The sequence below is a fragment of the Ambystoma mexicanum genome, chromosome 8 (genome assembly GCF_040938575.1).
Source record: "Ambystoma mexicanum isolate Mex_15411 chromosome 8, UKY_AmexF1_1, whole genome shotgun sequence".
Classification (NCBI taxonomy): Eukaryota; Metazoa; Chordata; class Amphibia; order Caudata; family Ambystomatidae; genus Ambystoma; species Ambystoma mexicanum.
Window position 1 is genome coordinate 1,031,724,133 of NC_090929.1, and position 23,566 is coordinate 1,031,747,698.

Here is a 23,566-nt window from a genome sequence, read left to right on the forward strand (position 1 = left end):
GTCGGTAATGCCCCCGACGCTCGGGTTATATTGCTTAAGTAGAACCAAGCGCAAATCGAGTAGGGCCATAACGAGCCGTTCAATGTTCATGTGTCAGTAAACAAAAGTAGAGGTGTACAGCAGGCAACAAACTGGGCCTGTGCAACCAGGTAATACAGTCCAGAATCCGGAGCCGAAATGCACCCTTGTTCATACGGTTTAACCATCTTGCTCCAAGCTAACCTGGCATTGCTCTAGCCCCAGACAAAACTGAAGGATATTGAGCGAAATGAGCAAAAAAATTGACGACCAGGCCAAATAGACGCGTTTATGAAATAATAAAAAAGCTTGGGAAGCACAATTATCTTAAGCAAGCATAGTCAGCCATACAGTCAAAGGGGGAGGTTGGACCAATCATTACATGTATATACCAGTGAGGGAAGATATGTTGCAAGATTATCTGCATATAAAGTTTTAGCCATCCTGGATTTCCGGATGCCTAGGTAATCATTAGAATGAGGAGCCCAGATAGAACCCAGAGACTCGTCCAATGTGGGGTACAATCAGTAAGGGAAAAGAGCTCTGACTTGGACCAATAATTTGTTTGAATTTTTTTTTAATTACAATTGGTTTTAATTAAACCTTTACAAATTCACATAAATAAGAGAAAAAAAAACAAGAAGAAAAAGGAAAGAAAAAACACAGTATAAACCATGATACAATCAAAACAAATAAAAACAATGGAAATATTAAAAAGAATATAAGGAAAAATAGCCGAATTACATTACATCAAACTGTTTCTAGACATTTAAAAAATTAGATAATACGATAAAAAGAGATCCAAACTACATAGCTTCATATAAGTGCACTATATATAAAAAAGCGACAGTATCATAATTCCATCCTTTCATATTAACTACTTTGAACATGTCCACAGAAATTTTGAAAAAGAATGCACAAAGGGAGAGAAGGATATCCAAGGGCTAGTAAATAGCTCTAAAGCATATATGCTGGATGCTCATGGTCCTATTCCCAGGTTAGCAGAACTAATCATAAGGACTCCTCCTCAGGTCTTCATAATGTTAAGACCCTTGATAAATCCTGATAAGGCGAGACCCTCATGAACATTCTGTATATTGAGGCAGCGTTTCCATACCGTATCATCACTGCAACCCAATTGATAATGACGCAAAGCCAACAGAAATGTAGTCCCTAAGTGATTCACACTCCAGGACTAGATGTTTAATTGATTCTGGTTTCAAGTGACAAAAACTACAACCAATTTCATCATTCATAATTTGTTCCCTTCTAAGGAGGATGTCCTTAGTTGGTAAAAGGTTAGGGAATTGAAGCAGAATAGAGGAGAGGGATCCTCGACGTTTGTGCTCATGGGCAAGAGGACTCATCGAAGCATTGGAATGAAAGGCATCTGTAGTCAGAATCCAATCGTAGTCCAATATGGACCCCTTGGCTAGCATGTTTATTATATTTATTGTATTTCTTGTCCTTATTTATTTTACTGTTATCCTATGTACTGCACTGCCCCCTCCACTTTCCCCCGCACTTTTCCCCTCTCTCCCTCTCCTGCACTTGCGCAATCTTAATGTCACCTGGCCTAGTAGGATCGTTGTCTCTGTCTTCCCTCTGTTCCCCTCCCTTGCCTCGTCACGCCTTCAACCACTTGCGTATAGGAGCATTATAAATGCCATATCATATCATAGGGTTGTTGACCAATGTTTCGAGATTTAAGCCAATATTAAAAAGGATGCATTCACATCTATCTTTGAGCTCTACTAGGTCCACAGACAAGCTCATATTCTCTCCCATCAACTGATACAGAGAGTTGGAAATAGGGACCATAATCTTGGCATATAATGTCAATAGACACCACTGCACCCTAGCCCACAGTGAAGATGTCCCAAATTCATACCAAATAGCTGGTAATGGAACTGCATTTGGGACGCCAAGGATCCATCTCCATATCCTGCCTTCAATTTTTTTCTAAGGTTTTTGCTGTTGTAACCGACGTTAATTCAAGTCCATAGATTATTTTGGGGGCAATCTTCCCTTCAAAGAACATTTTTGCTGACTTTAAAGAAAACCTACCAAATTTAGGATACATTTTTATGATCTGGGACTCTAACAGATTGACTTTTTGTATCAGTGCATCAGTGCCAAGTTTAGTTCCTTTATATGATCCAAAATGGAATCCCAAATAATGGACACTTGCCGATGTCTTAACTGTAGTCCCTTCAATATGCCAGGAAGATCGAGTGTTCTTCCATCTTGCCCTCGTAAATGGCAAGATTTTGGTTTTGATGGGATTCATGATAAGCCATCAGACCGACCCTTGCTAGATCGAAAATCAAGAAATTGTCTGCATATGCGAGCCATATAATTGTAGACTGGCATACCTTTGGGTCCATCAACCTTTCATTTGCCAGGCTAACTGCAACATCTGACATATATTGGTTGAATAGCCAGGGGGTTAGAACACAGCCCTGTTTAACCCTCTGGTAAGAGCGTATTCTCTGGGAAACATTGCCTTTTTGACTTAGGTGGACTTGTATAACACAGTTCTCATATACCACCACTGGATAAGTCTCAGAAGTCCCACTGGCAATACCCATGCTGCCAACGCAGTCAAACACGGATGACAGATCTATGGAGGCCATAAAAGTACCACGCGTCTTCCTGTATACATTTAAGTACCAGCACATTAATATTTGTTGCATTGGCCCTTCCGAAATCCAGTCTGTAATCTATAGAGGGGATGGGCCAACTTAGCCCACTCTTCTAAATGCATGAGTAATACAGCCAGAAAGATCTTACTACCAGCATCTATTAAGGTGATCAGCCAATAGTTTTTAGGATCTGACCTACTTCTGCACTTAAAAATGGGGATCACATGAGCCATGTGCCAGGACAGTGAGGTAACTCCGGTATGAAAGATGTCTTTAAAGTACAGTAGGTTCGCCCAAAGATTCCTATCAGCCTTAAAGGTGTTATTGGTTAGGCCGTTTGGACCCAGGGCAAGTGAGCTTTTGCATTTTGTTATTAGTGAATATATAGTGCCAATCTCAAACGTGGGTTCCCACTTGTTGTTGTCCAAAGTGCCAGTACTCGCCCTCTCCAATCCAAATTGTTCTTTCATAGGGGTCCCAAAACTACTATAAAAAACTCCACCCATTCCACCTCTGGGATAGGGTTTAACTGGGTGACTACATACTTAGGGTCTTGGCCATTGCTAACGACCAGAAAGCACTAACCTGAGCCTTAATTAATACACCTAGCATGATTTCAGCATCCTCCTTTAATAGTGCATTTTTCACTGATTTAAACTAGTTTTTAAATTTCTGCCTGATTTTCCTAATCTACTCAAATCAGGTAGGCCCATCCAGTTTTGATCTCTGAATTCCTCTGAATTCCCTACTCATAGTTCATTTCTCTGTGGCTAGCTCCTGTTTATAGCAATGCACATGCCTTAGGGTGCCGGTCCTACTCAGTCCTGCCCTAAGGCAGATACCACAGACCAAGGTTCCAATCAGTCTCTGGATCTCAATAGAATTAAAGTTATCAATTTTCCAGTGAAGGGTGCTTGTATTTAGGTAAGCCCACATAGTCTGATTCAGGGTGTTGATATTTATAGGAGCCCATATAACTGTGTTCCCTGCCACGTTAGACTTCTCATGATTTGCATATAGGTGTCTCTGTAATAATGCGCCACAAATGTGTTTGGCGTCCGAACACTTCGTGACATTCGGCTGCGGTATCCATGCAATCATGTCCCTTCATACGAATTTGGACCGCACTGCTCGAGCCAGGAACCTACCCAGCCTATCCGCCTGCCCATATATGTGGTTCAACACTGGTTTAACGATATGGTGCCTCTCACGGAATGCCAGTAATTCCGATTTAATCCTACCCAAAATACCAGTATCGGTAGTAGAGTCATACGAGATTTCTAGTTCACGGATTTGAGCTTTTTGCACATTAAGTTCAGCCTGGGTATCTTTAAGTATACCTACAGAGGTGAAGAGGGCTACACCACTCATGGAGGCCTTCAAGGCTTCCCAAAGATCCAAATGCAACGTTTCTGAATATTCAAAGAAGAGGGTAATGCTGCTCGAAAGGGCATTAGGAATGATTTTATATAAAAGTGCAGGTGATGCCAATCTCCATAAAAGACGGGAAGGGACTCTGTGCCAATCTGGAGTGTGAGAGTAATGGGTGAATGGTCCGAGTAGGTGTGTGGCAGTATATGACACTCCTCCACCATGTTCAATCGGGAGGCTGAAATTAGCCACCAGTCAATTTGCAAAAAAGAGTTTTAAACAGTTGAATAGAAGGAGTACTCTCTAACTTGCGGGTGAAGGCACCACCAGACATCGGCAAGTTCGATAATGCACATCAAATGCAGAATCTCCTTTGCAGAGTTGGTGAGGGATCTAGGGCTTTAGGGGTTCTATCCATCACCACATCGGGTATGGTATTAAAGTTGTCCCCCCACACTATTGGGACATCAACTGGTGAGTCAAGTAATTGTACTAAGTGTGTGTAGAAGGCATGGGCATCACGATTTGGACTGAATGAGTTGATAAGTAGAATTGTGCTACCAGCTATGCAACCCTGTACAATGACAAATCTACTGGCTGGGTCAAGGTTAGTTCTTGGAATTGAAAAAGGATGGAATGGTGTTTTAAAAAAATCACTCCACGCGTCTGTGATGAGCATGCTGTGTAGTACATGTGCAAACCCCACTTTGGTGCCGAGGATCCATGAACGCTCGCCAGAGCATGCGTCTCTTGCAACATGAGGGTTTTATGAGAGTGAATCTCTATGTATAACATGTTTCCTTGCTTTAATTGAGTTGTTTAACCGGTCGCCCAGGCAACAATAGAAAATTATGGGCAGCCACATATAAGGATATCAATAAAAGTCCCAGAGTTCAACCATCCTCGCTGCACAAAGGGGAACCCACGCTGGGGGTCCCGCACTTGGTTGATGTTGCTGCGAAGCAGGTGCTGGCAAGCGTAAAGGAATGGAGGCTTTGATGTAGGATCTGGTGTCCATAGGGGAGGAAAAAAGAGAAGCCGCCCTCCATGCTGAATCCGTAACTTCGAATTTCATTGTGTAGGGTACCTGCCGGTCTCCGAGGAGCCTCTTCACCACATCGAAGGACCTGTATACTGTCTGGACTGTAGGTGAAAAATAGGAGAGATTAATATTCTACTAGATTCATAACGTAATTCTCCCTGCTCCCTACTCAGCCTGAGCATGAGATCTCCATCTCTGTAGTTTAAGAGCCTTGCTGCTATCATGCGCTGTGGGCCCCAGGTTTAGGTACAAGTTGTAATGCCCTGTGGGCTATCTACTCTAGGAAGTGTGGGGAGAAAGGCATATTCCAGAGGACGGTCTTCAAAAGGTTCTCGAAAAAGGACTTCATGTTGACTTTGGGTGCATCCTCTGGCACCTCTACTATGCACACATTGTTGGGCCCGGACCTGGATTTAAGGTCATCACATTTGCACTTCACAGCCATGAGTTCTTCCTTAAGGAGAAAAAGATCAGAATCCAAAACCAAAGTGTTATCTTCGGATTTCCCTTTCCTATATTCCGCCTGCGAGATCCAGCCACTTTCCTTATCCAATTTCGTGCACAAGGAACTAATGTTCGCTGCAAGGTCATCCAGCGTGTAGTTGACAGAAGCAAACCGGTTACACATGGCCTTCATGATAGGATCTCTGTGGTTCTGTGAAGTTGCGCTAGATGCACTCGGCTGTGCAGTTGAGGCCGATGAGTGGCCCTCCCTACTAGGCGTGCTTGTGTAGGAATCCATAGGGCCTTGTTTCTTCCCCTACCCCCCAGTTGTGATGAGAAGCCAGGTATTGGACAGTGGCTCGAGGGAACAGCATAGCGAGTTTCAGGGGAGGCAAGGAGTACAAAGTCAAAGGCCTGCTTAGCCTCCACGCATTCCAGGTAGGAGATGGCCATGAAGAGTAGTGCCTGTCAGAATCGGCAGTGCAGTTAATCAGAGCCACACTCGCAATTCAAGGCAGAAAAGGAGCCCAGAACACCCACAGATGCGCCCGCACCAGTTCGACCTCCACCACTGGGAGCAGCGCGAGGAGAATCAGAGCATGCTTCCTATCTGCCACACGAACACAGGGACAGTCCCCCGCCAAACGGTGGGGGGCATCATAATACCCAAGGCCACACCGCAGTCCAATGCATGGGGAGAGTCCCAGGCCCCAAAGGCAGCCGATGCAGCAAGTTACCCCTTCAAGGGGCGGATGGACCCAGTGGCTCCGAAGGCTGCCACTGCCATCGAAGATTGCCTGAGCGTCGGCCACTCCGCACACTGGAAAGGAGGATCTCGGCTGGCACTGCTGGTAGCCATGCACTGCAGCAACACAGCAAGGCCCCGGTCCCAGAGTCCGCAAGGGGAACTCAGCAGGAGCATCCAGCAGCCTCCACCAAGCCCGGACACTAGCCAAGGTGGAGAGGGACCCAGTGGAAGATCAGGTGCAGACAGATGGACAGGCACCTCAGCCACAAAGCCTGCAATGGAGGAAGGATGGATCTCTGTTACAGGATTGGCGAAGAGCTATCCGAAGCTCCCCACAGCATGGCAAAGGTAGCAGGAGATGACCAGGACACTAAATCCATAGCAGGTAGGTCGTCCAGCCCAGGATTTTAAGGATTTCAGTCGGCTGACAGAGATCCTCTAAGGTGCGCCTCCTCTGCAGCTATTCTTCCTTCCGGGATAAAGGCTTTACATTTGCCACTCTGACAAAATGACTACGTGTCTGCAGGAGTACAGGAATGACTAGAGGCTAAAATGCCTACTCATTCCCACAAGGCTTTTAAACCAGCAGCAATCATAAATGTAAAACAGATACAACCCGAAAGGTAAACCTCCTTCACTTTTTGTGGTAAGTTCGGTCCAAAGGCAGGCTGTACTCTCAAAAGGGGGGAGAAGTGATCGTGAACAGTAGCAACTGAAACAGAAATAGTGCAAAGACATCAAAATAAAAGAATGTCTAATCTAGGATATATATATAATATATATATATATATATATATATATATATATATATATATATATATATATATATATATATATATATATATATATATATTAGTGCTGCACTCGCCACACTATAGTTAAGTTGCATGTTGAGTACCATAGGAAGTAAGAAAAAAAACGAATTGCTAATAACTGAAAGTGGCTGAAATTTTGCAGACTAAATTTTACAACCAATCCCACCGACCCCCAGCCCCCATAAAGGACATTGCAGGAAAGATTTGTTAAGAAATCGAACAAATATTTTAAAAAAAATAGAAAATTCAGTTTTGGCCCATTCATTTTCCCATAAACTAAAACCCCCAATGTTTGCCTGCGCGCACAGCCTGCCTGATTATGTGAAGAGCACAGAAACCGGTAGGAGGAGAACACCAGTGGCTGAGAAGGTTTACTGTGCAGGGAACTGGAGTGTGCCCCTCTCCTCTTTTTCGTCATATTTCCAGGATTTTTGAAGGGTGGAATCTTCAGAATCAAATAGGGTGATGCACCGGGGTGAGACATGCCCTGCTTTGGAGCGCCTCACTGTAGGCTACTTGCCCCCTTTCCCCACCGTGGGATTGGGTGTGAGCTTGTCCTTGCAAACCTGATGACTAGAGCTACCAGAAGTCTTTGCAGCAGAATCATCATTGATTGTTAACACCTGCACTTGCTGTGAGCTGCAAGCTAAGACTGCCTCCCTGATGATGTGAAAAGCACAGAAACCGGTAGGAGGAGAACACCAGTGGCTGAGTAGGTTTACTGCCCTGGGAACTGGAGTGCGCCCCTCCTCCTCTTTTTCGTTATATATATATATATATATATATATATATATATATATATATATATATATATATATATATATATATGAATATTTTTGTGCTGCAGTCGCCGCACGATAGTTATGTTGCATGTTGAGTGCCATAGAAAGTAAAAAAAAACGAATTGCTAATAACTGAATGTGGCCCTCAGCCCTCATAAGGGACATTTCAGGAAAGATTTGTTAAGAAATAGAAAAAATATTTTTAAAAAATAGATAATGCAGTTTTGGCCCATTCGTTTCCCCATAAAATAAAACCCCCAATGTTTGCACGCGCGCGCAGCCCAAACCGATGGACAGAATTGGACCAGGTATGAAACAACTTTAACACAAAGCCTTGACTCGCAATCCTTTGGAGCTCTGGGGTTATTGCGTCCAGTACTTTTTAAAATATTTGATGGAGAATGGGGGTGCCACCTTCTGCCAAGGTGGCAACTGCAGTTATACCAGCGAATACCCACAAACTAAAAACAGAAAACGCCATTTGGAGCAGGAAAAACGACAAAATGGCATCAGACTAGAGGAGGAGAGTGAGGTGGGAGGACACCATGTCAAATTTTGGTTTTTAGGGGGGTTGGGGGGACTAGGGATAGCCATGGTCATTCAGCAGAATAACCGTGACTACAGAAGAAAACGAGATCGGAACTGAAAGTGCGTCACACAGTACAACAACAGTTTGTGAGGGGCATTGGGAGGGATAGGGAGGGTAATATAAGTGGGGGGACTGTGTAAGGAGGAAAGGGGATCCTAGTGAGTGACTGGGAGGGCAGGGAATATTTTTTTTTCTCGCTGATTTTCCCGATAACTACAGCAATCTGATGACTACAGATAATCGTGTCGATCTGTGGTACACGCCCATCATACCCTCGATTATGGGAAAAAAGTTATTAAAACAATTATATATTTTTACAGCTACGCTGTAGGGGGTGAACAATCACTAGCCATGACCAAAGGCCATGACTAGTGGCTTGGTAGTGTTTTAAACTATACAGTAGGCGCAACCAAATGCTGTGCTCACTCGCCAGGGCCCTGGTTAGTGGGCCTGATACACATGTATAGTAGACACGGCCGAAGGCCATAGCTAGTGGCCTGGTAGTGTTGTAAAATATCCAGTGGGCACAGCCGAAGGGCATGGCGAATGGCCTGGTAGTGTTGTAAAATAAACAGTGTGCATGACCAAACACAGTGGCCAAAGGCCATGGCTAGTGGCTTGGTAATGTTGTAAAATATACAGTGGATACGGCCATAGGTATTACTCTACCCCTCAATAAAATTATGTGGTAATCATCTAACTTCATGCACTAAACCTTGCAGCAGAACAGATTGTGTTTGGAGTGCCAGAATAACCAGTCTCAGTGCATTACTAGTCCTTGCCAAAAGACATATGAGATATCCCTGCAGCCCCTCTAGTCCAGGGCATCCCACACGGTTTATAGTCATTCCGTTGAAAAAAAAGGAACGACATACCAAAGCATCTAAAAAAATGCATTGTATGCCAAAGCATCGTCAGTCATTCTTTAACATGGAAAAGTGCCTTTCCATCTAAACCAGTCCATCGAAAATATAAATGGACTGGTTTCAATGGAAATGCACTTTTACATGTAAAAGATAGCATTTCAATGCTTTTTTTGTAACTTTAAAACGTTACATGGAGCTGTCCAGTGCTGAAATTTCGGCACTGGCCAGCTCCTTGTAACGTTTTACTTATTTTATTATATTGGGGGGTCCCCCTTCAGCCCCCCCAACCCCCACGCCCACCCCAACCCTAACCCTAACATAACCCTTAATCTATCCCTAGCCCCAACACTAACCCTAGCCCCAACCCTAATCTAACCCTAGCCCAACCCTAACCCTAGCCCCAACCCTAACCCTAATGTAACCCTTAATCTAACCCTAGCCCCAACCCTAACCCTATCCCCAACCCTAACCCTAGGCCCAACCCTAATGTAACCCTTAATCTAACCCTAGCCCCAACCCTAACCCCAACCCTAATGTAACCCTAGCCCCAACCCTAACCCTATTGTAACCCTTAATCTAACCCTCGCCCCAACCCTAACCCGAATGTAAGCCTTAATCTAACCCTACCCCCAACCCTAACCCTATCCCTAGCCCCAACCCTAACCCTAACCCTAGCCCTAACCCTAATATAACCCTTAATCTAACCCTAGCCCCAACCCTAACCCTAACCCCAACCCTAATGTAACCCTAGCCCCAACCTTAACCCTAACCCTAATGTAACCTTTAATCTAACCCTCTCCCCAACCCCTTAATCTAACCCTAGCCCGAAACCTAACCCTAATGTAACCCTTAATCTAACCCACCCTAGCCCCAACCCTAACCCTAACCCAACCCTTATCCCTAAACTTAATCTAACCCCTAATCTAACCCTAGCCCCAACCCTAACCCCACTAAATTTGATGGATCCATCAAATTATATACAACGAAATGGTTATTCGATGGAATGGAATTTCGTTGCATATAATTCGGTGGTTTGGTATTAGATGCTTTGGTGTTCAATGGATTGACCAGATACCATCCCACACTATTCAGGGGTCCTCAGATTGCCCGAAGCCCTGCATATGTTTCTGGGTGCTGAGGCTATCAGGGGCACTCATCACATTTTGCAGTGGCTGCCTCATTGTGTGCTAGGTCGCTGCCCTCAACCTTCATTCCACTTAAAAAGGAGTTACATAGGGACTAACGAATGTTACCATTGATTTCTTCGAATACCATTTCACCTAATGAGACCGAAAATGGTAGGGGAAATGGTATATGTGTAATGCATAATAGGTGGGGTATGAGGTAAGGGTATACGTTGGGGTAGGGAGAGGTGAGATGAGAATGTGGGTGGTTTCCCCCTGCATTACAAAAAAAAGAAAAAGTAGATTTTGTTTTTCGGTGAAATGGATTTGGTGAAACCTCCATTGAGTGAAATATTTTCTAAGAAATCACATACTTCCTTAATGAAGACAGTAATGTTTTCTCCTGGTTCTCCTCTTCCTTCATAGGTATTAGCAATAGGCAGAGTGTCATTTCTAGGAAAAAGACTGTTGTTTAGGATAAATCACATAAACGGTATATAGACAAATGTAATTTTCTGTGAAATCAATGTCATCAATTGAATTCTTTATGGCAAAATAAAAGTACTGCTTAGTAACGTGTGAAGGGGCACTTCACATCCATTCAAATGGCCCTCTAAAACGGCCCTTACCCTATCACCCCCATGTCCAACAAACAAATACTAAATATTATATCCTGGGGGAATGGCATGACACTCCCCCACTGGCCAACTTCCTGGCCATACGAGTTGGTAGGGCTCCGTATTTTCTTACAGCCCGGAAATTGGCAATAAGGGGGAAGCCACGTTATTCTCCTGGTGTCGCTATGCTTGTGGCAGGGCTCTCGGTGTGGCTCTCCCTCTCATCATGGGAGCGCTGTGCTGAGAGCCCTGCCACCAGTGCTGCTCCCCGCCTAGCCCGGGCCGCAACTGACAAACACGATCGAGCATGTTGAATCTCCTCCTTACCTTATTGAGGTGGGGGCAGATGGCTTCATCCCTGCACTGGACACAATCTTCGAAGGGCTGCACCTATCAGACATGGCTCAGCGCTTTGGACTTTAACTCGGTCTTCGCAGCCCATAACTCCTGGTACGGCTCTCGGGCTAGGTCTATATTGCTTAAATATGTATATTGATCACATGTAAAGGTACTGGTGCCCTATTGTGCATACTATTTTTGTCTGTCGCTAGCCTTTGTCCCTCATCTATGTCTCTTGATATTGCCTCTGAATTTGTTTGTTTGTTCTATTTCAGCCATCCACGCCTCATTGTAAAGGCACCCTGCCCAGTGATTACCCGCATAATCAGTATCGCTTTCTATGAAGGTCATTTCTGTTCAAAATGACGGCCCTTAGGCTTAGTTAAAACAAGAAAATAAACACAACAAACCTTTCTGTTCATGGCGCTACTCAAGCAGTGCAAGGATATTTGCGATGTTAGCCAAAATGGCATTTTGCCTCCCCTCATCTCTGCCAGTGGAGTCATATTTGTTACTGTTAGGGTCAATCTGATGCCCTTGCTGGTGGCACCTTCTGCCACTACCCTAGATTGCCTTGCAAAAAAAAGTTCTAAACCAAAACCTTATCTTGTTTTAACCTTTTAAAGATCCAATGGAATGTTTGGGGACAAGGCGGGAAGCAAAGTGTTGAGTAAAAGAACTCAGATTTCATTGCTGCCAGCTCCCCTCTGACCTGAAAACGACCAAAGTATTTTTAGTTTAGCTACAAGGTGTGGCTTTAGCACCACTCATAAGTCGAAACTAAAGCATTAGAGTACAGCTAGGGAGAGATGGCATAATGAGATGGGACAGGATGCTTGTATGTGTTGTTTAGTTATTTACCCAGCCATTGACTGCCCATGGCCATGCTTATCCCCATTGCCATTCCACCCACTTCCTGCCCAAAACACACCCTCCTGGGATCTCTTTTAGCTCGCTTTAATCAAACCTTAAAATCAACCTTTGCACTCAAAGTGCCTGCCAGAGTTTTTTCAAAGCAGTCTTTTGAAATTGAATGGTGTAGTTAGTTCTGTAAACTATTACACGCTACAGGTGACATAAAAATGTCTTAACCAGTTCTGCCTTCAGCCACTTGATTTATTAGCAGTATGCATGTCTTTCACTGAGGTTGTGTTAAAAGCAAGTATTGACAAAGTTTCAGTGGTACATGCACCATTTTTCAGGTGCTACCATTAAAGGCCAGTTAGTACCATTAAGCAATGCCAGCAAATACCTTTTCTATGTCTACACAAAAGCCCAAACTGTTGGCATTGCCAATGCTTGTTTTTCCAGAGACGTACCAGAAGCCATTTAGTAAAATAGCTAGATAGTTGTTGTTTTTTTTTGGTGCCTCTCTGCAGTAGTCTTACTACATGTCTCACTGCTCCACTCTCAAAAGGTTCTAATGAGATGGACACTGTCGTTGAGCGATTGCAACTTGTTATTTCTAAGCAGGGCCTTGGAATGGCCTTCCACGGCGCACACCTGCCTCCCTGGCAGATCTCAACATCCGCATGTAAAACATCCAGGCGGGCCAATAGAGGAGGTGTAGGCAGGAGAGGCCATTGCCCCTCCGAGCCAAATTGAGGATAGTCCAAAAATGTAAGCCCCATCAATGATATTTTTCCCTCCAATTTTGATCATTCAGGCTGCGCGTGTTAGAATTCCACACTATGAAATAAAATATGAGAAGAAATACATGAGAGGAATATGCGGGCCACCTTTATTACAGAAATTCAAGGAAGGCAAGTGAGCGGGCAATAGTAGAGAGTGAAAAAGTAGGAACAGGGCGGGGAACCAAAATAAGTGGGACACTGAAAAAAAACAGGGTCCGGCAATGAGCTAGAGACAGTGAACAAGTTTATCTTCACCCAAAAGAGATTTTAGAACAATGGGGGTAACCTTTATTTTTGACTGTTATTTGTTGCTTAAGAACTAATGCATGGGAGTACAGCTAGGAGTGAGATGGAATATGAAGTCGTACACAAAGCTTGTAGGTTTTGTTTAGCTATATTCCCACCGATTGACAGTCCATGGCCATGCTTATCCCTATGGCAATTCCTACCCACTTCTGCTCCTCCCCACCCAAGACACATTCCCGTGGGAGCTCTTTGATCTAGCTCAATCAAGCGGTAACATCAATCGTTATGCTCGGTGTGCCTGCCAGTGTCATTTTGAAGCATTCTTCTGAGAGTTAATGGCTTAATTGGAGCTGTCATTACAGCTACTGGTGTAATAAAAACTTCTGAAACAAGTGTGACTTAAGCCACTTGATTTATAAGCAGTATTTGTGCCCTTCACTGAAGTCCTGCAATAAACAAGCATTAACAAAGCAACAATGTTGGCTCTTTAATAGGTACTAGGTAGGCATTTGCTAGGCACTGCTATGTTATGCTAGGTACTTGCATTATTTTGGAGCTGTTAGCATTAATGGTCAGTCAGTACCTTCACGGCGGTGCCTGGCAAATGTCTATTCCATGCCTACACAAAAGCCAAAACTGTTGGCATTGCCAATACTTGGAGGATCCGCCCAGTTTGGTGCAGTTTTAATGTGGGACAACTAGGAGAGATGCTGTACCGGATCTGAGTGTCCTCGAAAAGTTATAGCGAGTGAGTTTGTCTTAGAGGAATTCCGGGCTGGTGTTGTGGATGGCACAGTGAGTGATGCACATGGCTTTAAAGGTAGTGCATCGACCAATAGGGAGCCAGTGAAGGACTCTAAGTGTAGGCCTGATGTTTTCTCTGGGAGTGAGGCTAATGAACAGGCGTGGCACAGTGTTTTAGAATCTTTGCAGTTTCCTTAGCTGAAACACTGGTGCACCTAGATAAAGACAGTTTGCATAGTCTAAGCAGGAGAAGATGTGTTGGGAGAGGGATACATCTGTGTCTTGTGTGCATCCAAGGTTTTTCACTGAGGTGGAGGTGGGTGGGAGTCGGGGGGGCCAGGGGAGCCTAGGGAGTGAGACCAGGGAATAGGTTGGAGAAGGAGCGTTGTTTTCCTGCGACTAGAATTTCTGTTTTCCCAGGATTGAGGATGAGGTGGTTGGTCATCGTCCAGTAGTCAGTATCCACGAGGTTTGATGACAGATCTGGGTGGTTGAGGCCTGGCAATTTGGAGATTTTAAGGATGATTTGGGTATGGTCTGCGTAGTTTTAGCAGGTGAGATTGTGGGAGTAGATGAGTGCGGGGAGTGGGTTCAGATAGATGTTGACGAGGAGAGGAGATAGGGATTCTCCATATGGGTTTTGGTAATAATCGGGATGCAGCAGTGAACGGGTGGAGGAGCATGATTTTCAAGCGGTTAGAGATAACAAGTGAGGGCACATGGAGCTCCAAGTGAGGGCAGTGTCTTTGATTCCTAAAGACAAGGCAATTTGGCTGCCCTTATTTTTAATATTTCGATCCAAGAGATCATTGATTCTCTACTGAGCCAAGACTGTCACGAAATGGCACCTGCGAAATATCCTGCATTATTTTATGCAGATAATGCTGTCTAGATTGCCACAAGCCCGCAAGATTTAAGAAAATCTGTGTCTGTTTTTTGGCCAAATGTAAAGAGTTGACTCTCACTATGAATATTGATAAGGCAATCATATTCAAACCTCAAACCTACAAATATAGATCAGTAATGTTGAAGGTAGGAGGTTTTATAATTGAACATGTAACCTTTTATGATTACTTGGGAGTGGGATTTCACGAGTCTGGTGGCAGGTCAGCACAAAATCAACAAATCTGCAATTACCCTTGAGAAATTTAGCAGAGCTATAATGTCTTTCTATTTTAAACATGGTAGTGGTGCATTATCCCCAGCCAAAAACAAGCTCTATCTGCTTCAATGTATGGTCCAGAGATATGGTTGGTAAGATGAGCATCTGTGAACACACATTTCTGAAAAAATTGTTGATGCTCCCTATTAGCGCCCCCTCCTCTCTGGTCTAGTGTCAGTCGGTTACCAAGTTATCATTAAACCTGTTCTTTTTTTAACCGGACTATGGAAACAACATGGCTTGGAAAAACGTTGGGATGCATTTTCCCATCTCATGTCATTGGAGGGCGGAAAAAGCTTGAAATGGGTTCTACGTGTTAAGGGAACCCTGCAAAGCTTGAATGATCTGACTTGTGGGTGAGACTCTCACAGCTATTAAGATTCTATAGAATATAGCTAAAGTGAGAATTAGTGAAAATCTTACAGTGTATGGCGCTAAATTAAAAACGGGTTTTAGATTATCTTACAGCCTAGATTCAAATCCTACCTGGACACAATTTTTGCATTATTTGGAAAATCTCTGTATTTGCATGTGAGGCTGAGGATACTCCCAACTTCCTCCTTTACGCAGTCATGGAGGTCCTTAGAGTCAAATATAGGTCCATTGTGTGGCATAGCTAATGAAACAACATATTTCTTGCTGATCTGTGATAGGACCTTGTGATTGAGATGTATGTATCTTCGACCAATTGTAAGGGCAATAGGGATCCGTTCCTCTGCCCTTGCCTTGAGATTCCTGAGTCAGTGCTTATGCTCCCAGACTGGTTTTTTAACCGCCCATTATATACACAGGGTGTGGTGGCTGAAAAATGCAAGCTTAGAATTAGTTGGTTGTTGATGGTCTGACAAAGTTGCGAGTTGTCTCCCCTTGCCTTTTTATTCTTCTTAGCAGTTTTATATTCTGTATTGATGGATCTTGGGTGAGAAATGCATATTGTTTGCTGTTTCATGCATTGATTTTATTCTTTTAACAATTTCTATCATGCATTTTTAAAATATATTTATATCATTGTCTATTTTTGAAATCTGTTTGTGTATGTTGGCTTGATGGTTTATACCGACTAAAAGTCTGAAAATGAATGAATGATTCCTAAAGAGTGTAGCCTGTTTAGGAGAATGATGCGGTCAATGGTATCGAACGCGGCAGAGAGGTCATGGAGAATGAGTACAGCTCATCTTTCCACGTCCGCTGTTCTTTTTAGGTCATCCTAAACGGATACTAGGGAGGACTGCGTTCCTCAGAGGGGTGTGAAGCTGGATTGGGCAGGGTCAAGGAGGTTACTGGCTTCAGTGAAATGGCTGAGGTGCTTGTATCCTGTGCAGTCCATGAGTTTGACCATCCCAGTGTCATTCTCATACAATGCATCAACTACACATGCAACACAGTTTTTCAACCCCACAAACATTGTAAAAAAACATCTGCATCCAGGAATCCCTGTAGCACTGTGTTTGCACCTCACATATCCTTTAGCCAATGTATCTACATCATAGTGATCCTACAGCACAACATATGCACCCCATAAACTTCGTAACACAATGGGCCTCATTCCGACTTGGGCGGTAAGGGATAACGGTCACCGGTAAGGAGACCGGTGCAGTTAAACCCTTACTGGCCAATTCCGAGGTCCCTTAGCGGGAGCCACAAAAAACATGTGGTCTGACCACACGTCCTTTACGGGTCCCGCTAAGGGACCAGCGTGCTAATTACGGGCCTGCTATTCGCGGGCCCATAATTAGCGCCTTTCCCATTCCCATTGAGCCCTGTGGGGGCTCAATGGGAATGGGGAATGGTTGGTTGAATGGGGACTTACCGGGTCCGTACAGGTCGGAATGTCCTGGTAAGTCCCCATTCAACCAGACAGGTGTCGGACCCGGTATTGGAGGCAGCCATGTCTACCTCCAAACTCAGAATGAGGCCCAATGCCCGTTGTTAGAAACGTTAAATTAAAAAAAGAATCCGAAATAACTACAAATACAAAAAGTTTTATTTAAAATAAAATAAATAATAATAGCCGAGATCAAACCTGAAGACATTTAATTGACAGTGAAATAAGCTACATTTTTTTTTAAAAGGCTGCTAAAAGGCAAAACATGTGCCATTTCCATGCAAAGTTTAATAAAGTAGGTCAGATTTTGAAATTATTTTTAACCGAAGTTTTAAGAAACATAAAATACGAAAATCATAATCAAAATCATCAAAGTCCGCCTATTGACGAATTACCATGCTGTTTGCCAAAATTCGTAATTAGCTGTGCCCCTTTGCTGTTAGAAAGTGCCTGCTTGCTTGAATTCGTAATTAGCGGTGCAAACCTTTGCTGTTAGAAAGTGCCTGCTTGCCTGAAATTCGTAAACAGCTTTTCTGTTAGAAAGTGCATGCTTGCATGAGATTCGTAATTCGCTGTGCCAACTTTGCTGTTAGAATGTACCTGTTTGCCTGAAAAATCTCAATTAGCTGTGCTCCCTTTGCTGTTATAAAGTGCCTGCTTGCCCTGTAATTCGTAATTAGCTGTGCCCCCTTTGCAGTTAGAAAGTGCCTGCTTGCCTGTAAATCGTATCGAGCCCCCCCCCCACTTGGTACCTTCTGTCCCATACTCTCTATGTTCCCCCACCATTTTGTTTCTACCCTCCCTGCCCACACCCTCCCTGTGTCACCTTGCACCAGCCCGGTAAGTGCCTTCCTCACCACTGCAGCTAGCTATGTCACTATCTATTTCTCTTATATTCTCCAACTGCTTTTCTATTTCCTATCCCTCTCCTAGCACTAAATACGGCCGGAAGAAACTTAAGAAGGACATGTTGGGCTCCAACCCAGGCCTTCCTATTACAGACACCTATGTCACGGCTTTGGCCAGAGAGACTCTCACAGACATCCTCTTTGTCGTTCCCTCACCTGACCTACGGACCCAGTACATGGTCGCCTTTCTCTCTCCTATTGCCTCTTCCCCCATCAATACATTACTAGTGGCACCCACTGGGAGGTCCTCCTTGGCCTCTTCGCCATCTCCAGGGTCATCTCAAATGTCAACCTGAATGGAACCGTCATGGTTCAGGATTCCCAACCCAACCTTCTCTTCCTTAACAGGCTCCTTCCTCACCTCTCAAACTTTACCTCACCATCTGCACGTTCTCCTTTGCCTGCTGTGCCCCCCTCCACTGCACAGGCTCCCTTGCCTGCTACGCCTTCCTCCTCCCCTGCACAGGCACCCCTGCTCTGCCTTACTGCCCCGGCTCCCTTGTGGCCCTGGCCCATCCGCCACCTTTCAATAGCCCTCTGGCTCTCTTGCCACCCTCAGGGGGGAACACCATCCTATGCACCTCCGGTGGAAGACTTTCAAAGAGGGCACGCTGCTCCATATTGTCACGCTCAACTCCAGCTCTGCTGTCAAACATTTGACTGACATCTGCAATCTCCTTGAACACATGGACGTTGATGTGCTTGCAATCACTGAGACATTTTTCAGGGAATGCTCGGTCACGAGCTTCGACACACTCCTCCGGGTGGGATACAAGATCCTCTCTGTAACCAGGCCAAAGGGTTCAGGAGGGGGAGTGGTGTTGATCTTCCCAGAATAGATACCTGTGTCTATCATCCCTACTACGGCCTCGGGAGGATAGCTCAGGGGCAACATGCTTGCCTAAGAAACAAGACGACACGGAGCAACAGAGGTTCAATCCCTGGGTCCGTGCTTAGAAACCTCTGGGTATTAAGCGCTTTATAAATAACCTGTCATATCATATCATATCATACTCCTCTTTCGGATGCCTAGTCTGCAGACTCTCGCTCTCTCCTAAATCTTCTCTCCTCATGGCCACCTTTTATCGGCCATCAGGACAGTCCACTCTCTTCCTCTTGGAATGGGCTGACCTTGCCTCCTCTCTACTCTCCTCCTCGTCTCAACTTCTCCTGCTAGGTGACCTTAACATCCATATGGACCCTCCTGACTCCTCGGGAGCTTTCCGCAACCTATGTGACTCCCTCTCCCTCACTATCTTACCCTATGGCTCCACACACATAGTGGGCCACACTTTGGATGTGCTCATTTCTACCGACATCCCTCTCTCTATCACTCTCACTACTTCTCTCTCCTGGACGGACCACTCTCTTCTCTCTTCACACCTCACACTATCCTTCCCTCCAACATCATTGCACCTGGAGCGGCCACTCAGTTTCAAAGTCACCAGACCCATGAAAAGAGTGACAGCGGCTGCCTTTGCCTCGATGTACACCCCTCCTCCTACTCCTGTGGCTGACTCCCACCCTGACACAGCCCTCGCTAGCCTCAATCTCTCTATCTCTAACACACTTGACATTCTTGCCCCTGTCATGAGGGTCAGACTGAAGCCTCCAAAAGTGCAACTCTTGGTACGACTCTGATCTGGTTGCCCTTAAACGCAAGTGTAGGGCAGCTGAATGGAAATGGAATGCATCTGGCGGACCCTCTGACAAACTGGCCTGCCGCCTCCTTCAAAGACAATATCGACTATACATCCTCACCAAGAAAAGAGTCTTTATTCAAGCCTGCATCTCTGCGGCATCAAACAAAACAGCTGAACTTTTCAAAGTCTGCAAGGAACTGGCCAATCCCACAGCAACCTCCTCTTCTGTCACACCCACCCAGGACCTTTGCTTGGCCCTGGCCTCTGACTTCACTGCAAAAACCCATGACATCCTGTCCTCTCTCGCTTCTACATCACCTCATAGACCAACACCCCTGGAACCTCCCTCTCTCCCTCCACCACTTCTTCTCTCCTCTCTCACTCTCATCACACCTGATGAGGTTACCAGACAAGTCCAGTCTATGAAGGGCTCGTCCAAACAGGTGGCCCCTCCAAAACCATTAAGGACAACATTGCCTCTATAGCTCCTGCCTTTGCTGATCTCCGCAATCTCTCCTCTACCACTGGAGTTTTCCCAACTTCTCTTAAGCACTCCCTTATGCACCTCTTCCTTAAGAAACCCTCTACTGACCTCTCTATTCCAGCTAACTACCACCCCATCTCTATCACCCCGTTCCTCGGCAAACTACTAGAGAAGTTGGCTATCTCTCAGCTCACACTCCACACAGAATCTGCTAGTTGCCTCCACAACCATCAGTATGGCTTTAGAGCATCCAGAGGCACGGAAACCGCTCTTCTGAACACCTGTGAAGATTTGTTCTCAAATCTTCATTCTTTTTGACCTCTCCTCTGTCTTCGACACAGTAAACCACAACATCCTGATCGCTCATCTCTTTGACACCCTTGGAATTACAGGTCAGGCTCTGGCATGGTTAACCTCCTTCCTGTCCGACCGCCCATCCCAGGTGGAACTTGGGCCCTTTCTCTCCACTATCACTCTTTGAACTTGCAGCGTCCCCCAGGACTCTAACCTCTCCCCCTGGTTCTTCAATGTCTACATGTCTGCCCTGGCATGTGAGATTGCCAGTTTCACCTCTAATTTCCAGTGTTATGCAGATGACGTGCAACTCCCCTTCAGGCTACTCTCAGCCACCTCCTCTACCTCTCTCATATCTGACTGTCTGTCCACAATTCAGTCATGATGTGCTGCAAACGACCTCTGCCTCAATGCCAGCAAGACTGAGATCGTCCGTATTGGGACTCATGCTCCCTCCTTCCCACTCTCTCTTTGGCTGGCCTCCCTTGGCCCTGCACCTGCAGCAACATGTGTGGCTAAAAACCTTGGGGTCATCCTTGACTCCACTCTCTCCTTCTCCACCCACATATCTGACATCTCTAAAACATCCAACTACCAGCTACACCTCCTCAGAGGTACTATTCCCCTTCTCACCTTCTCCCAGAGGCTCACTGTCTCCAGAGCCCTGGTTCTCTCAAGGCTTGACTACTGCAAGAGCATCTTTGCCAACCTCCCTGCCTCGGCTCTCCGCCCCCTGCAACTCATCCAGAACAGAACTGTGAGACTTATCCTTGGCCTAAAGTCCAGGGACCGCAACTCTTTGGCACTGAAATCCCTCCATTGTCCACAGGGCCTTCTGGGGCATGGGACCCACCTATCTTCTCCGCTGCCTTCCTAAATACTGTCCTTCCCGTGCCCTCCGCTCATCTACCTCCAAACTTCTGCGAGTGAGCCGGTTCTCTAAGCAGAGATTTGGAGGGAGATCTCTATCTTCAGCAGGGGCCTCCCTATGGAACAGCCTCCCTGTCGCCCTCTGTTTTGAGCTGGACCTCGTTAAGTTCCGGAAACTCCATAAGACACTCCTCTTCTCCGCTTCCTTCGGTCAATCCCAACCCTGCTAACCTCTCTCTCCTCTCTACCTTCTCTCCCTCCTCTTCCACTGAGTACACTGACTGGCTGCCTGTATCACCTCAGAGTCTCACAGGTACCCGGCACTCCCGCCAGTGCTCCAGCACTTACCTCAGAGCCTGCACTTGTCCCATTGCCTCTGCACTCCTCAATTATCCTTTGAGAATTGGCATCTCTCAGCACTTACCAAGTTTACGACCAACTGGGCACATTGAAATTCCTGCCTCCCCCTGCACCTGTCCTCCCACCCTGCACTTGTCCTCCTGCCCTTCCCCCAGCCTTTACCTCTGTATGATGCATGATCTGATTGTACCATACCTGATGATCGTCCTTCTATCCCTGTCTTCCCTCGTTGCATGGTGCACCCCTTGGAAAAACTTCAGAATCGTTGTCAGACCTATTTGTTGTTATCTTTACTGTTAAATGTATTTCATGCACTTACTCTGCCCTGGGCAGACTGGCCAGCGTTCAGAAACTCAAGGGCTCCGAACGACTGTTGTTTTTTTCACTCTGTTCCCTCCCTCCTTGAGCGCCTTGAAACATTTGCCTGTGTATAGGCGCTTTATAAATAAACATTACCATACCATTACATTCCATACTTCATAATTTATAACACAGCATTTCATCTGTAATTATTGCTCATGAACAACACAAAACAATTCTATAATTTAAATACAATAGCTAATAAATGTATGCAAACTCAACCACTGTAAGCACTGACTGTGAGGGATTCGAACATCCGCACGGCAGGTGTGCGCACGCCCTCCTCCTACCCCCACCTGCGAAGCTAAGAACCTCAGGATCATCTTTGACTCCACGCTTTCCTTCTCTGTCCACATCTCGGATGTCTCTAAAAAGTCAAATTTCCTACTGCACCTCCTCAGAGCTATTCTGCCTTTCCTCTCCTTCCCCCAGAAGCTCACTGTCTCTCGAACCTTGGTTCTTTCTAGGTTGGATTATTGCAACAGCCTCTTTCTCAATCTACCTGCTTCTACTCTCCGCCCTTTGCCACTTATCCAGTACAGGACTGCAAGACTTGTCCTTGGCCTCCAGCCCTGGGATCGTATCTCTCCAGCCCTGAAATCTCTCCACTGGCTCTCAGTGGCTGCAAGGATTAAATTCAAGACCATTTGCATAGTCCACAAGGCTTTGTGGGGCCTGGGTCCAAAATACCTTCAGCTGTCCCTCCATAAATACCTTCCCTCCTGAGCTCTTCGCCCCTCTACCTCTAACTCCCTCAGGGTCTGTCGTTTTTCAAAGAAACAAGCTTGGGGTAGATCTCTGTCTTCGGCTGGGGCCTCTCTCTGGAACAGCCTCCCTGCCACTCTGAAAATTGAGGAGAACCATCTCTGTTTCTGGAAGCATCTCAAAACCTTCCTCTTTGCTTCTGCCTACACTCCTCCTCTCCCCTGCTGATTTTTTTCTGTCTCGGCATTGTGCACCTGGTTACCCTATGACTTTCGGGCTCAGGTACCTGCTCACCCTGCTACCCAACTGCACTGCCTCCTGACAACCTCTTGCACTGGGGTCTGTATCTGTAACCCTACATCCCCCACCCCTTTTCTGCACTTAACAGATACACTTTGCCTGTTGCCTTAAACCTACCACTTGCCACTTGCTGGCTGCACTACCACTGGTTGTGGCTTTTTATTATTTATTTATTTATTTATTATTTCTTTTTATTCCTTTGCTCAGCGCTTTCTACTTCACCCTCCCTCCCATGCACTTGCACATTCTCAATGTCACTGGGCCTAGTAAGATCGCTGTTTTGTTCTCCCTTGTTCCCCTCCCTTGCCTTGTCACACTCTGAAACACCTCTGTACGAGCGCGATACAAATAAAATATCAATATGAATAAGTGCATCGACGAGCATCTATCGATGTCCGCCTTATAATACATTTTCGAACAAGTAATCGACTGCAACGCTGACTGTTGTTAAGCCGCAGTCGTTTAAAGCCATTCGAGATGTCTCAAACAGTCCTTCAAAACCACCGATCCGCACGGATACAATGATTCCTGACCCCGAGCTGTGGTGTAGGCCAGCCTGCAGCTGTCAGTCCAGCTTCGCTCACCACACTGTTTACCCTGCAACCGACTCGACCCTTTTGAGCACAAAGAA